Raw genomic sequence first — 13,872 nt, forward strand, 5'->3', positions numbered from 1 at the left:
AAAATGTATTGATATAAAAGAATAAATTACAATTATCAAATAATTTATTTGGTTTAATTATAAAACATTTATATAAAAAGAAAATTTCAAAATTTGATTATTTTCTGACTAGAAATAATTTATTTATTAATTTTTATATTTAAATTGCTTTCTAATTCATTAAAATGAAAACATTCATTATCTTTTGTTATCATACAAAGAAAATTTTGCTAATTAAATAACCAGATAATTAATCAATGTCAGCAATAGAACAAAGCGTGTTTAAATATATTTTCTACGTTTTTAAGTAAGTAAAAATAATATTTATTCATTTATTTTATGGCATAATAATCTTTAAAAAAACAAGAAATATATAAATAAAAGAAACTACAATTTCCCATTGCAGTAATATAAGTCACCAATGTTATATCTGTACATCAGTTTAAGCAAGTAACTAGAGAAGTTTTTACTCTATAATCGATACAGTGTATAATATTTCTACAAACAACAGCAAATTGAAACAATAATAAATTTCAAAAATATATAAAAAAATAATAATAATTTTGTAAACATTAGAAAAAAGTTACTTGTTAAATTTCTTCTGAATATTAATCGAAATATGCGCATATAATAATCGATATACGATTCCCTTCCCCCGTAGAAAAGATCAGAAGTTCTTATTACGTATTCTTCATGCGATCATAGGAATGTAATGTAGTTCTTAAACTGTGTAGTCAAGAGCTGAATGCAAATACCCAGAACTGTATTTTGTCGTGGCAGCGCACTTTGCTGCATAATAATAAATTTTTTTTTCCATTTCCTCTCCTTCCCTCTGCCTGTATTCGTGTTTATGTTCATATTAATGTTATTTACTATTGGAAAATGTATTAAAAGACTTAATTGAGTAAGTTATTTATGTAATTTTGTCTAATTACGCTCTTTACTACGTTATATATTACCTGAAGTAAATAAGTTGAGGTGCGCTTTAACACGCACTTCGACTTATTATAATAGAATATATTTATAAAATTTTAATTTAATTTTATATAATTTAAAAAATTCTGCAGTAAACACGAGAGGAAATCCTTCAATTCTGACGAAAATTGTAGGATTTATTTACGATTTTACTGCTTGAAATATGTAAAGAATGTGAAGTTTTAAAGGGGAGAAACTAATTTAAATGACCTAAACGGGTATTGATATTTATTATGTAACTCTATATGTAAGCGGGCAACATAGAAAACTGTATTTTTATTTAAGATTTAACTTTAAGCCATTCCAGTTTAGATGAAAAGAATACCGCATAAAATTGCTATTGTAAATGTTATAATTCTGTGAAAACTGTTATAGATCAAGCGAATCTGAAGCCAGAAGCAAAGTCGATTTCAATTCAAATGCAAAATATGTCATTCCGTAAAGAGAAGACAATCTAGAACAAGCTGTTATCTAGGGGGAAAAAGAAAGCACAAATAACGATTCTCTTAAAGTATAAACCGCTTATAAATATTCTTTTTTTAACAAATATATTCTTGTTTATCACATGGTTATGAATTCTGGAGGAATGCCAGAGTTTACTTTAAATATATTTATAAAAATATTTTTTATTCACGTATTTGAAGAAGATATTTAGTTAAATACGAATGGAGAAATGGCAGCTTCTTTGTTGAAATTTATTACAAATATAGTAAAATTATATTTAAAAGTAAAATACAACCTGTATACAAAAGATTTACTTAGAAACAAATTGCTTACTTTTTACAATGCCGAGTTAAAGTTATTTTTACAAATGTTTTTTGTATGTAGTGAATAAGAAAAGATATTAATGATTTTATTTTCATTTTAAGAACTTAAGACATTTAAACAATTTTATTTTTTTAAATTAAAGGTGTAACGGCATCACCTTTAATTTTATTTATTTAAGATCTTTTGTTTTCATCATTATAACGTGTAGAATAATTAATAATAACCTTTTCCCACAATTTTTATACTCCTTTGCCAAACTAATTACTTACAAATTAATGAGATAAAAATAATTTAACGACTAAGTAGATGATTCCTCAGTTATAAATAGAAGAGCAAGAAATAAAAATATTTAAAAAGAAACGAAAGAAGTGCTATTAATTTATTACTAGAAAGAATTTTTTTTACTTTGTATAATAATTTATAACTTAATAATTTAATTTTAACAAGGGACAAAATCATTATTTTCTTTTATTTTTATAGCATTATGTTATTTTTTTTTTGCACAAATTTTTATTTTCTAAAATTAATTATAATTATATAAATACAATAAAATTTTAATAACTTTATCTCACACAAAACCTCAATTAAAATGCTAATTTTTTAACTATGTATTTTAGCTAGTTTCATAATGTACTGTACATAAATTTTTATATTATTATATATGCAGTGTACCCTCGATATAATAAACTCTCAAAAGACTGAGTTAAATCATTCACTATATATGAATAAATAATAGCAAGGGTCAACGAAATTGTTTACTATATCAAGAGTGTACTGTATTATATATTATTTCTATATATTTATATATACAGTATGCAGAAAAGATAAAAGTCATTCAAGATACATGAGCTGCACCAAAGGACTTTAAGCTGATGATGTTATATACAATGAACTTTCGATATAGTAAACTCTCAAAGGAATGAGCTAAATCGTTCACTATATGAAGAGTTTACTATATTATATAGGTGTATTATATATACAGTTTATATAATGTACAGAAAGGATAAAGGAGATATGTGTGCTGCAGCCAAAAATCTTGAGGAATCGTTGAGCTATTGAAGATACAGTGGACTCTTGATATAGTAAACTCAAAGGAATGATATAATTCATTCACTACATCGAAATTTTACTATCATCAGGAGTCACTATATTAAGAGTCCACTTTATTATACAGTATAACATTTTTATTTTCTAAAGTTAATTATAATAAGATAAATTTTAATAAGATTATCTTACAAAAAAGCTTAATTAAAATATCGAGTTTTTATTTTAACTATTAATTAAAATGTAAAAATTTTTAAGTAATAAAATTAGTTTTAAAAATAATTAAGTATAAAGACATTTATTAATTAAAGTTATTAATTGTTTGCAGAGTAATATTATTATTTTAATATGTAATATTTTGTACGCTAAAAGAATTTATTTTTATTTTTATTTTTTTTTATAAAAAAAGAGATTAAAAATAATCCAAACCACAATTTTTATTATTTTTTTATTTTAAAAAATATCATAATTGATATTTTTTGCTATAAGAGGATTACTTTATGACAAAATAGAAAATTTTTCAGGATGATCTGATATAAAATTTAATCCACTTTAAGTCGAGAATTTTTTTTATTATAAAAAATTAAAGTGTTATCTAACTAAAAAAGTTTTATATATATACTTATATAAAATAATTATTTGAAACGATTTTGAAGCTGATAATGACAAAATATAAAGCATATTTTGCTTTGATTAATGCAGTACACACCTCAATGAATCACTATTACTTCATACTAATTTAGAAAAATTGAAAGAAAATTTACTAAATATTTTAAAATATATTATTAAATTTACAATATGTCAGTTTAAAAGAGCAAAAATTACTTATTTAATTTAAAAAATTTAACGTTAAATGTTAAGAAAATACATTTAAAAATTAACGTAACGAGTCCTTAATAAAGAGTTGTACTGTACGCCTTAATGAATCGTTATTAATTCATATTAATTTAGAAAAATTAAGAAAAAATATTAAAATATTATTAAATTAATAAAAAATCAGTTTAAATAAGCAAAAAGTACGTGTTAAACTTAAAAAATTGAAGCTTGGGAGTTAAGTCAAAGCTTAACGTTACACACGCCAATGAATCATTGCTAATTTATACTAATTTATAAAAAATTGAACGAAAATTAGCTAAATATTTTCTAAAATATTATTAAATTTAAAAAATATCGGTTTAAATAAGTTAAAGTTTAAAAAATAAACCCAAAGAGTTAAGAAAACACGTTTAAAAATTAACATCACGGCTATTAAAAGTAATAAAATAACTACTTAAACATGTCTTTTATCCTTTTTTTAAACTAGAATTTACACGAATTTAACAGCTTTCTTAAGAAAATTTATCAATTAAAAAACAAAAAAGTACACCTTAAAATATAAATAAAACATTCTACTCGTAAACTTGGCACTAATCATGATAATGGAAAAATCCCTTTTTTTATGCTATTAAAGAAGGGAAAAGAGGAAGAAGCCCATTGTAGTCTCTGTTCGTCGTCCCCCTCTTAAAAATATATTGTCGACTATATCTGTCGGTTGACTTCCCTCGAGAATTTTTCCGACATTTGGCGCCATCAGATGAGGAGGAAGAGGAATCGAGTTTTGGACATTGAAGCGTAAGAATGACATTTCCATATTGAGTGTAATGGTTGGGTGGTTGCACTGATTTTACAAAATGCAAGTGGAATATCTTTGTCAAGCAAGAGTTTTGTAAATTGGTAAACTTTTCTTTTCCTCCAGTTAATTTCTAACCAGAAAAGAAAGAATCTTCCTTCTGTTGTAAACTTTTATAATACGTTTCCTTCCATGTAGAAGTAGAAAAATATTAAAAAATAATAATAAAAAAAACTGTATTAATAAACATAAACTTGCTCCTCTTTAATTTACACTAAAATTTCTTTTTATAAATGTCGAAACTTTTTTAATAAAAACTGTTTAATAAGAACTAGAATCATTTTAAATATGAATCTGAGTCTTTCGACTAAAAAAAAAGGGAGAGAATAAGTATTAATGAAAATTTTTTTCTGTAAAAAGAATTGAATTTTATTTTTAATTTAAAATTTAAATTTTTGATAAAACGTGGAATTTTTTAAATTTAAAATTGTATATTTTTTAATACAAAAGTCAAAACTTTTTACTGAGTACTGAAAACGATTCAGAAACAAGACATAAGAATTGGAATTTAAAAAAGAAGAATTTAAATGATTTTAGTTAGGAATTTTTAAGTGAAGATTCTTTAAGAAACATTTTAGTTTTTAAAGGTCTTTAAGGAGAAGAACGTTTTAAATTAGTAGCAAAATTTTCTTTTAAAAATTAGAACTGTTTATTAATAACTTTAACCTTTATTTTCATTAAAATAATAAATAATTTTTTAAAAATATTTTGTAAAAAACACAATTAGCAAATTAAATTGTTTATAAAATTGAAATTTTTTAAAAAGAAAAAAAATACTAAAACATTTTTTAAACATTTAATAAAACACAAAANTCTCAAAATCTCTTCTAGAGATCATCTTCTAAAGATTTTATTGATCCTGATCTTCCATTTTAATTTATGTTCCGTGATATTATTATAGCATCGAGTGGAAATCAAATTCGTCTTTTTTTCTCTAGTGGACCGTCATCCTCGGTGTCATCGTCTTGAATTTATTTAAGAAATAAATAATGAAAAAAATTAACGAAATTTAAATTTTTAAATTAATGTAGAACGATAAAGAATATAAATTCATAAACGTAAGGCAAATTTTAATATTTTTATGTTACTTTTTACAGAATGAATATTTATGTAAAATTTAAATATTAATAAAATATAATATTAAATTTTATTCCGTAAATATTTTTATATAACCAGTGGCATATCCAGGATTTTGAGAATTTGGGTAACTGCTCAAGGCAAATTCGGGGCGACCAAGGTACGTGTCACCTGTCGTTTTTCGGAGAATGATACTCAATTTTCTTAGAATTACAGTAGATTCTTGCTAATCCAGTCTCTCAATTATCCGGAATATCCCGTTAAAATAGCTTCATTTAATTTATGTTTATTATTTTTTAAAATATCTATAAGTTAGTAAATTTGTAATATTAACTCTAATAAAGAATTACGCTTGCAATTGCTGTATCTCTGTGCATAATTTCGCAATAACAAAATACAACTCCAAAAAGAATCTGTACAAAAGGGCGACAGACTATATCATTCATTGCATTTAGTCCTATACCCTCACTAATCCGGCATTCCTCTATGCAAGCAATGGCGAGATTAGCAAGTGTCTACTGTACGTTAGTTACTTAATCTTATCTAATTAAAGTCATGCAATATGCGTTATTATATTTATTTTTATTTTAAACAAAACTGATTGCTTTGGTATCAACGAGTGCTCAGCACCATAAGCCACATCTAGATACGCCCTTACACATAATAATTTAGACGATCGAATAACATGATAAAGGAGCCAGTCTGCTGCTTTGAAGGACCCGGGTTCGAGTTAGTTTGGCTTAAAAATTGGATATACTTCGTTCTTCGCCACCTAGCTTTTCATTGTGGATCTGGCCACATCCATAATAACCATATAAAAAAACCCTCTTAAGGTAATTTTATGTTTTCATTATGGATGCGGTCAGGCCCATTAACGTACAGTTCCTAAATGCTTATTAATATAATATACAATTCCTATTAATGTAAATAAATAGTAATATAGTGCAAAAACCTCAAAAAAACTCCAATTTCTTTTTACTAAATTATTAATATCAATTTCTTAAGACAAAGAAACGATGATGGAAATTGGCATTTGAGACTAATAAAAATCTGAAGAATGTTAAGAGATTAAGTCCAAAATTGCTATTTTTAATTGGATTATACGCATGATTTAATACAATTTGTAAATAAATAAATTTATTGTGACATGTTTATACTGTATATCGAAATTTTATAAAATCCGAAACAAATTCACAAAAGTTCTTTTAAAACAACTTAATATATTGTATTTTAGAACAGGATTAAACTATTTCTTTTTCCTTTACAAAAGATTTATCTTTTATACATGATTTCAATAAGTTAGATAGAATAATTACAGTATTCTCCATCAATTCGGAAAAACGGAAAAGCCAATTTGTTGTGTATCTGATGAAAACCAGTGTGTGTGATGGCACACTGGGAATAACTTCTTTTTTTCCTCCTGTTGTCTAGTTCAATAAAATAGCAATACTGTAATTATTCGCACTGTACTGTACTTATTAAATCTTTGTATAAAAGAAAAATCCTTCTTAATATAAGGAAGCGTTAACTCATTTTAAACCAAGAATACAGAGATTTGTTACATACAGTTTCATCTTTCATGAATATGCGATGGACTTGTTGATATTTTATTATATACAAACACATTGACTTGCATTAAATTAAAGAATAAAATTTCAATTTAAAAATATATATATATACTTTGGAACATGATTAAATATGTTGGACGAGAGCAGTATGACAAAATTTTACTATACTAGATTTTCACTGAACAACGACTTGGACACATGGATGTGGGTCCTTTCCCACATACACAGCACGAATGCATTGAAACGATAAAACTGCAGGACATTAAAAATATGCTGGTTAGTTGAGTTAGTGATAGATCAAACATTAGAAAAAAGGCAATTTTCAGTCCTTTCTAAAAATTTTCTTCCTTTAAAATTAGTTACTCACATATTTTAATTTGTTTATTAAGCAAAACTGATACAAATAGCCTCTATAAATAGGCTACAGAAGTTCGTAAAAATGTCAAATGTCTACTTAAAATATTTATACTACCGGTACAAAAATTTTATTAACAAATGTAATAAAGAAAAAAAAAATAGGGTAGTCTAAAAGTCTGGTAACCAAAATGTAGTGGATTCCATCAACTAGGTAAACTGATTTTTGGGTCAGCTTATATTTAACAAACTACGGTACTGTGCCTAATTATATTTTAATAAATTCTACAAAATTATTGGAATTAAAAATACATATTTAAACATGCTTTTCAACGTATCTCTAGGCAAGTTTTAAGTACACAAAATCGGATTACATATTTGAAAGATTCAAAAAAAAAAAAAAAAAAAACTTCGAGAGAAACTTTTTAATATGTTATGAAGATTTTGATTTTTCGTATCAAAAAATTTAATATTAAAAAATAATTGTAAAAAACGAAATAAAAAAAATTAAATTATTTCGAAATATAAATTTTATTATTTTGTCAAGAAACATATTTTTTTTAAAAAAATCCTTATTTTGTATCCACCAGAGCCAGATTTATACGTAAGTTGAACATGCTACAGCATAGGGCCTCACGTTTTGAGGAAGGTATAATTTAGGGCCTCTTGCTTTGATTCATTATTATTTGATAAAGGAGAAAGATCTCATATGTTTTACTTTAGGACAATAACAAATCAAAATTTTAAGCAGGTAATTTTGATTATCCCATAAAGATAAATTTTTAATATTAATTTAATTATATATCATTTAATTTTATNTGCAAAAACCTCAAAAAAACTCCAATTTCTTTTTACTAAATTATTAATATCAATTTCTTAAGACAAAGAAACGATGATGGAAATTGGCATTTGAGACTAATAAAAATCTGAAAAATGTTAAGAGATTAAGTCCAAAATTGCTATTTTTAATTGGATTATACGCATGATTTAATACAATTTGTAAATAAATAAATTTATTGTGACATGTTTATACTGTATATCGAAATTTTATAAAATCCGAAACAAATTCACAAAAGTTCTTTTAAAACAACTTAATATATTGTATTTTAGAACAGGATTAAACTATTTCTTTTTCCTTTACAAAAGATTTATCTTTTATACATGATTTCAATAAGTTAGATAGAATAATTACAGTATTCTCCATCAATTCGGAAAAACGGAAAAGCCAATTTGTTGTGTATCTGATGAAAACCAGTGTGTGTGATGGCACACTGGGAATAACTTCTTTTTTTCCTCCTGTTGTCTAGTTCAATAAAATAGCAATACTGTAATTATTCGCACTGTACTGTACTTATTAAATCTTTGTATAAAAGAAAAATCCTTCTTAATATAAGGAAGCGTTAACTCATTTTAAACCAAGAATACAGAGATTTGTTACATACAGTTTCATCTTTCATGAATATGCGATGGACTTGTTGATATTTTATTATATACAAACACATTGACTTGCATTAAATTAAAGAATAAAATTTCAATTTAAAAATATATATATATATATATAAAATAAAAAGTAAATTTTAGTATCGATTCCGATAATGACATCAATTGAGTACGACACTCCCTGATTAGAATCGAAGCTATCAGTAAATTGGAAAGGATCGATTTTATTGATTTTTTGATAACTTCCAACCCTCTTTGTATCATAGATTATAGATTAGTTTATAAAAATATTTAAAAGTATATTCAAATTTAGTTTACGTAATATTTTCTTTGTGATAAGATGAAAGTGTTTAAATCGCTCTGAGAAATAATGAAACAGTCGAGTGACTTTAATTCCCTCGAGATTGTCGAGTTTTTTAAAAGAATTTTAATAAAAATTGATTATTTTTTCCCCCTTCTCTCCCTTAAATTATACGCTTAAAAAATTTTTATATATATAAGAGATTTTTTTTTAAAAAAAAGGAAAATTCGGTGTTGAATTAAATATTAGACAAGAGATACTGTCCAATGTTTGCTGAGGAATAATATTGTAGGAAAGACAAGCGGAATCAAGATAGACGATATGAGTTGGCTCCTTTTCATATCTAGACACCTGATAAAAGAAAATGGAAAATCAGGAAAAGGATAGAAATAACTCGTTCGATCTTTTTGGAGATGAAAGCAACTTTATCCTCTAGAGGATTATTTATAAAAATAAAATTCAAACTTACCAAATACTACATTTACTCAATATTTATAGAAGAAGAAACATGAATATTAAAACTCCTTCCTGAATCGAAAATAATAATAGAAAAAAAAAATTTTCAGTAAAATAAATATATTAATTTTTACATATTTTACATCACTAAATATATATATATATATATATATTTATTAAAAATAAACTTAATTTTTAAGAGAAGTTGCTTGAAACAAAAAATTTCTGACATTTCTGACAATATATCTTAATGTTTTTGTTATTTATCCTTTAAAACTTTATACAAAATCAATTTTTCTTATCTATAATTATTACATATATACGGTATATAAAAAAATATATATTTGATACTTGTTAATTTATTTTACTTTTATCTTCGAAAAGAATTATATGCAGTGTCACTAGAAGAATGATTACTTTCCTCACCCTGGAGAGTTATCTGCTGAAGCTCACTTTGCAAAATCAAATATCCTTAATGAGATGCTCAAGAAGAGAGAGAAAGAGAAGGGAGAAGGAGGGGAAAAACTATCGAATGGTCGTTAGTTAAATCAACGACGTCTTATCTAAAGTCGTTTGATGAATACTTATAAAGCACTTCCTATCTGCCTAATATAATCTCATTTGTTGACTTTTCTAATTTGTTTGGAATGCTAAATAACAATAGATTGAGACAACAATCAATCTAAATAACCCTTCAGCTAAATCAAACTATTGTTATAAGGACGGAGCTGACCGTTACCTAAACGCTTTTTAAGTGATCGGAGATTAGAGAGTATTTTAAACGATTAAATACTTCGAATATTTTCTTGTTTAAAATTTAATAAATTAAACATATAAAAGTAATTTTAAAAATCTTTTACTAGATTGAAATTTTACAAATTCTAGATTTTTTTCTACGAATTTTATATAAGCATCTGCTACTATATAGTTTCTTTCTGCAAGTTTCGCACTTCCGAGATGAATAGAGATGTTGAAATTGGATGAGTCAATAAAAAATTTTTGCTTACAACTTCATTCTCTCTCTTTACATTTTCAAAACTTTCTTAAAGCAAATTTCTTTACGTTTGATTCTAGTATTAGTAACAATACTCAGAGCCAGATATACAAATAAGCCAAACAATTTGTACCTTAAGGCCTCAGTTATGAAACTACATTTTGCACACATCATTCCTTTAAATTTATTATTATTTGGAAGAGAAATGCCTCTTATAACTGAAGGGCTTAGTTACTAAGCCACATCTTAAAGCCTTAGTTTTAAAAATATAATATTATTTAGAAGAGAAAGACCTCTAGTATATTATATTAAGGCCTTACTCTTTCAGATTTATTATCATCTGAAAAAAGAAGGACGAGGCCTTCTTTTAGCTTCAAATTACAGCTGGAAACTAGGCCCTAGCAACATTTATAATCATAATTATTAACACATTAAAATACTGTCTTTTCACATAAGTTGAATCCATCTATTGCTTAAAAAGCATCTATATAATTTTTATTTATAAAACAGAAGACATTTTTCAATTTGTATGTTAAATATCTAAAATTAATTTTTAAAAATTATTAAAATAATTCAATATATATATAACCCTATTTTTATTAATGAAAAAAGGTCTGACTCAATTGTGATAAACTCGTTTAAGTTAAAATAAGTCTTTTTTTTTAATGCCATGTCTAGCGAATGGCGAATAAATTTAATAAACTTCATCTTTCTTTCTTAGAAAAAAGTGAGAGTGAAATAAATTATGATATCTCGAAGGATGTTAAAAAGAAAAAATAATAATTTTTAAAAAAAAAAAAAAAGCTCTTTCTGGATTAATTCGAGAAAAGTATTAAAACACAGAATATTTCACCTAAGGGTGTTTTTCCTATAATATTTTCTTATTCCTTTGGGTTGCAGATTTTTTAAGGATTAGATGAACGAAATATTATTATTTTTTTCACTTATATTTTCGTATCTTTTGCTGAAAGAAAAAAAATTGCTTCTAGAAATCAAGTGTTAAAAGAAATTTAATATTAAAAAAAATCCCTGTTTGCTGCTTCTTACTCAAACAGTTCGCTTTCTATTCATTCTTCTACAATGCAGTATTTGTTGAAGCTTCTATACAAGACAATAATTCAGCAAAATAAATATAAAAAAAACCATAAAATTCTTCCTGTAACTTGTGAATGATGCTTAGAAAGTTGCTGAGATTTTTCTGTTTGTTTGTGTCTATAGCTGTGTGATTTCTGAAAAGAAGAAGAAAAAATTAACTGCTAAATAATTATTTTCTTATTGGGTAAACAATAATTATTCTTAATAAAAAGAGAATTTTTTAAAATTATTTTTTAATGTTAGTTTGAAATATTTTTTTAATATCAAAAATACCAAACATGATATCAGATGATTGAATTTTATGACATTTTTTATAAAGATATTTTTAAAAAGTATACATAAAATTTGAAATTTTATAATAATTATTTGCAACTTTTCAAATACAATTACAACATCAATAATAAATTAAATTTTAGATTATTAAACATCAAATAGTTTCTTCTAAAGGTTTATTATCAATATATATATATATATAATTAATAACTGCTAATGTTTATTCTATGAACAACTGTTACTATTGTAGTTAATTATTGTAAAGGATTTTAATTTAATTTAATAATGATAGATTCTAATCATTTTAAACTATATAAATATTACTATAAACAAAATTTAATATTAATTTTTTAAAATAGAATCATTAAAAGTTAATAAGATATTTTTAATGACTTATAAATTTGATAAAATTAAAATTTGACGAAGTTATTAAAGAATTCCGTGTTTTTTTTTTCAAGAACTTACTCAGAAATTAATTATTAATACAGTAATAAATATCAGAAGGCAAAGGATGGACTAAACTTGCTGAAAAAATTTGTTTAAATTGCATTCATAAAGCTTCAATATATTATGAGAAGATGAATTTGCTTCAACTCTCTTCATTTTTTTTTTTTTTTTTTACATTTTACGAAAAACTAGGATGTAAATTAGTAATAAAATCAATAAAAATACAATTTTCGACTTGATTTTATAGTTTTATCAATTTTTATTATAGATTTAATGCATATACAAGCTTATAAATTTAGGTTTAAAACTTGTATCTTTTTATTTAACAAGAAAAAGTAAATGTTTATAAACGTTTTTTCTCCATAAATTAGGCTATAAATTATTGATAAAATCAGTAAAAGTATGATTTTTACCGTAATTTTATAGGTTTACCGTAGTTTTATTATAGATATAATACACGTTTACATGCAGATTTGCGTTATTATATACGCTTAAATAATCTTTTTTCCGAAAATAGAATATAAATTATTAATAAAATTAGTAAAACTAACTTTTGATTGTGATTACGTATGTTTATACTTACTATATTTATAATAAAATAATAAAAATGAAAGAATTTCATTGAAATGTATGGTCAGGTTTATCCAATTCTTAAGATGAGATATTGCTTGATATATAAATGATGAAGATTTTTACAAATGATTCATATCGTGTAAAAGAATATAAACGAAAGATAACCTTAAAGTAACAGCTAAAAAATAATAATTAATGGCTCTATTGGCTTCATTGATAACAACCGATCTTTAGGCTATTATTATCATAAAAATGTCTATTACAGCAGTAGCTTTTGTATTCATTAAATTGTAACGAAAGCAATTCATATATCTTAAGTCAGCACATTATCTAAGTTTCTTTCCTGAAAATTCGAATATTTCTATATTATTCTGATATAAGTAAGTGATTAATTAAAATTTATTTATGGTAGTCAATTAAAACTATTAGAATAAATATTCTAATAGTTTTAATTGGCTACCATAAATAAACTGCAAATTGGTATGACGTAGCCTCAAATGTTTATCCCAAAAATCAAGTAATAAAATTGAAATTAAATGCATAAAATTAAATATCGATGCAACTTAAGATAAAATATTGTACTTTATTAAATGATGAAAACCCAATAAAAATATCAAAAGATTAAAATTCATTACAATTTAATCTCTCATTCAAGTTTCCTCACAACACATTCATACGCATCAATAATATTAATTTTCAGAAGCTTTTAATTAGTAACAAGCACGAATATTGGTGATATTTAGATTAATTTTAATTGATTCATTAATAACGATGATTGATTTTTATCTTCTCTCATCATCTTCTCATAGATTTGATTTAATTGATCTTTTTTTAAAAGCCCATTTTTGATAAAAGCATC

The sequence above is a fragment of the Centruroides sculpturatus genome, unplaced genomic scaffold (genome assembly GCF_000671375.1).
Source record: "Centruroides sculpturatus isolate CEXI.00-Female unplaced genomic scaffold, Cexi_2.0 scaffold19, whole genome shotgun sequence".
Lineage (NCBI taxonomy): Eukaryota > Metazoa > Arthropoda > Arachnida > Scorpiones > Buthidae > Centruroides > Centruroides sculpturatus.